This window comes from Phaethon aethereus (assembly GCF_964289735.1).
Source record: "Phaethon aethereus genome assembly, chromosome: 1".
Lineage (NCBI taxonomy): Eukaryota > Metazoa > Chordata > Aves > Phaethontiformes > Phaethontidae > Phaethon > Phaethon aethereus.
This window is the reverse complement of record NC_138575.1, coordinates 23,097,760-23,102,014: the sequence shown is the minus strand read 5'-3', so window position 1 is coordinate 23,102,014 and position 4,255 is coordinate 23,097,760.

The window sequence follows — 4,255 nt, the reverse complement described above, 5'->3', positions numbered from 1 at the left end:
TGCATTAGTCATTCATACAGGCGGGGCGGGGCCGGCACCGCAGGGCAGCCTGGGACTTGCAGTCCCTCGCCGGCGCGGGGCCCGGAAGCGGAGAGGCGCGGCGGGGCCAGCGGACTACAGCTCCCAGGGCGCACGGGAGAGCGCATGGGCCGCGGGGCCCGGCAGCCGCGGGCCCCCGCCTGTTTCTTTCCTCGGCGCGGCTGCCCGCTGCCGCCGGCGGCTCCGCGCTGAGAGCTGTGCGGCCTGGTCTCGGTGCCGGCTCATGGAGGCTGCTTGAGTCAGCGCCACTACAGAGGCCTCCCGGGGTTTACGGGTGTCTCTGCAGGGGCGCCGGGAAGCCCGGGGGTGCCGGCGACGTGTTCCTTCAGCTGCCCTCGGGAGCAGGGGGCCTTCTGGCAGGGAACCGAGCCGCCATCCTCTGTGAGGCCACTTCTTCCATGTCAGCCGCAGCAGCACGCTGAGGCCGCTGTAACCTCTCTCCCACCTGAGCCGAGCCAGGCCCGCCCAGCTTGGCACAGGTAGGTGCAGGAGGCCTGGTTTGGTACTGATCTTCAAGTCCTGGGCTTTAAGCCTGCAGCGCTTTCCAGGTGGCCGGGCCTGTTGTGACCGCTAAGGAGAAGGCTCTTGCTTTGGTGGGCTGGCTGTCATCACAGGTGGTTTGGAAATATGTAGAGGCATAAGGGGTAAGAGAGCACCCCTATGTGTGGGGCTGCACAGGGTGTCTGTGTGAAAACACGCTGTGGTCGTGGGCCTAATGGAGATGGAAGACGTAGGGAAATAAAACTACGTCATCTCTGAACCTACCCCCAACTTCCTCTCTGTGCAGTCCTTCTCTTCCAGTGGACCTTTCTTCTGCTGGGGAATAGTTAATGTTTCACCCACAAAACCTGAAAAATCCATGTTGCACCACCTGTTTAAGCACAAGCAGCGTTTGATGATACTTCAAATTACTAGGCTGACACATACATATTTTTTATTGTTTAAGAAAACTTTTTTCCAAGAAAGATGTGTCAGGTTGATTATAGCTACTGATTATTTTCTGAAATTGTCTCTATCCCTTTTCCTGCTTCTCTGTTCTGTTTCTGATAGGTCACAGTCCAATGGCAGTATGGCTAAAACACCTACTCAGTCTGAGCACATGTTTATTATCTAACTACAGTTTCATTAGAACAGATTTGAGGGTACATTTTCTGATCTTTAAATATTTTACTTCATGGATATACTTTAGCCAGGCTTAGTTCAGGATTGGTCTGAGCTTTGGAAGTACGTGGTATGCAGAAATCAAGTACAAACATGTTGAGACAGTTGGGAATTTCACTTCCCATTTTGTGTAATAATAGTTTCAACTTGCTGTAAAAGCACAGAGCAGGCATTTAATGCATGAATGTTCAAAATACACATAATCAAGTAAAGGTACAAGCTATGCAGACCTTCACTTCTGGGAGAAAAAGCCATCCAGTGTCTGACAGATGGAAGAAAAATTCACTTTGGGCATTTTAATCTACTGCAGTCCACAGTTTTCAAATACCGTTTTTTGTTTTTGTTTTGTTCCACAACTGGTGGGTGAAGGCCACCAAGAAAGATGAGACACTGCACTGGACAAAAGCAAGTTGGTTGCTGCTTTTGGGGATTGCACCAGATGGCTTGCTTGGCACTCAAGGACATCCACCCTGCTCTGACTACTGCTGTTTCCACATGCAGCTGCTCCCTGCTGACCACAGCTACTTGCTTCTGAGTGTTTCTAATCCCACCTCTTCACGGCATCAGCCTTGCCCAGCTGGAGGCTTTCCATGCCACTGGATCTACCGTGGGGCTGTAGCGTGGCGGGTGGCAGGTATAACACTGTAGTGTTGGCTAAGCAGCACATGATAGAGGTCCTGCTGTTCAGCAACCTGAATGTTGTCACACTAGTGTCCCTTACACAGCCAATCATACATTTTATCCTCTCTTGCTCAGATTTGCTCAACTACCAGCGTGTGCCAGGCCTACACTCAACCCCTGATGATTTTCAGTATAACGTGTTCGGTTCATCTGTACATCTTGAGTGATAGTTCAGCATTTTTTGAGCTGCAGCTCCTCCTGCTACACCACTGCTCGTGTTTTGTGCAAGCTTTGTGAGCCCCTTGATAGGCTACAGATGTGTTCCCAAGCTTCCCACTGCTTCAGCTGCAAAGGTTCAATGATTTTTGGTCAGAGCTGGGGAGCACTGCCTGAGCCTGCAGGAAAGATCTCACCTGATCTGATCGGATCTGATCTGGTTGGCAAGCCCTCTGCTTGTGGGAATACTGTGAATCTTGCTAGCCTGTTTTTCCTTTAGCTCATGATGCTGCACCCTGATTATGTCAACAGGGTTGGGGCTTTTACATATGGTTACTTCAGGCAGTGTTTCCTTTGCTGGCTCAGCGAGAGCTGCGGTGATGGAACATGCCTTTACAAGGACCAAGGTAAGATGCAGGTCTCTACTGACATGAAACAGTGTGGCTGGAGATTCTGCCTGTGCTGTTTCCGCCTGGTCTGTGGTGCACAACACTTTTGAAAGCGGAGAAGGAGCACTGAAATGGGAGGAAGTTTATCAAACTGCAAAAGCCTTGCGAATTTACAGACAACACCAAGCTGAGGGGTGCGGCTGACACGCCTGAGGGACAGGATGCCATCCAGAGGGACCTGCACAAGCTCGAGGAATGGGCCAGTGTGAACCTCATGAGGTTCAGGAAGGCCAAGTGCAGGGTCCTGCACCTGGGTTGGGGCAACCCCTGGTATCAATACAGGCTGGAAGATGAATGGATCGAGCGCAGCCCTGCTGAGAAGGATTTGGGGGTACAGGTGGATGAAAAGCTGGACATGAGTCGGCAATATGCACTCGCAGCCCAGAAGGCCAAACATCTCCTGGGCTGAATCAAGAGAAGCGTGTATAGCAGGTCGAGGAAGTGGATTCTGCTCCTCTGCTCCACTCTGCTGAGACCCCACCTGGGGTCATGCGTCCAGCTCTGGAGCCCTCAGCACAGGAAAGACATGGACCTGTTGGAGCACGTCCAGAGGAGGGCCACAAAAATGATCCAAGAGATGGAACACCTCTCCTCTGAGGACAGGCTGAGAGAGCTGGGGTTGTTCAGCCTGGAGAAGAGAAGGCTCCAGGAAGACCTTATTGCAGCCTTCCAGTACTTAAAGAGGGTCTATAAGAAAGATGGGGACAGACTTTTTAGCAGGGCCTGTAGCACTACAACAAGGGATGATGGTTTTAAATTGAGGGAAGATTTAGACTATATCTAAGGAAGAAATTTTTTACGATGAGGGTGATGAAACACTGGCACAGGTTGCCCAGAGTGGATGGTGGATGCCCCATCCCTGGGAACATTCAAGGTCAGGTTGGACGGGGCCCTGAGCAACCTGATCTAGTGGAAGATGTCCCTGCTCATTGCAGGGGAGCTGGACTAGATGACCTCTAAAGGTCCCTTCCAACCCAAACTGTTCTCTGATTCTATGATTTCCATGTCTGGCGATCCCAGGGGGGCATCCGCAGCTCTGCCAGCAGCCGACGTGCTGGTATCGTTAGAGGTGCCTTCTTGCCAGGACTGTGCTGGTGATCCCACAGATGGCTGTGGTGTCATTGGGGGAGCGTGCATGACTGCAAATTGTGTTCTGGTCCGCATTTGCAGAGGGCTGTGGTAATTGAATGCCCCATTAATTAGCAATTGCAAGATGGGTCATTGGTGTTTGCTAAGTGGCCTAGTGTAACACATAAATCCAGTTCTTAACAGTTGTTTATAATACTTTGTATATCTTCTTCTTTAAATGTCACCATTGACGTGGGATTGTTTTGAGGTCAATGGCAGATGCCAGTAGTAAAGAGAGGACTTGGCAGCTGATTCATGGATTTCTCCAGCGTTGCAACTCTAACTGCCCTTTTTTTTTTTTACCAAAACTGAGCCTCACTGAATAGTTACCAGCCACAGCACAGTATATCTGAGGTCATTTTACTGTGTAGAGAGTCAGAAAGGTTCTTTATGCCCATGACACTGGTCCTGGGCATAGGTGTCTCCAGGGTGGGGTAGGACCAAGGAGGGGAGCTAAGTGTACTTCTGCCTGCCCTTCCTCCCTCCCTTTTTTCTTCTCTCCTTCGCTCCCTGCTGCCCTCATCCTTCCATCCCTTCCTCTCTCTTCTTTCTCTCTCTTTTTCTTGACAAGTTATTTTTACCTAAGGTTTCTTAGGAACTGATAGCAGTGATGGTGACATTAGCTAGAGTGGCTCGATTGT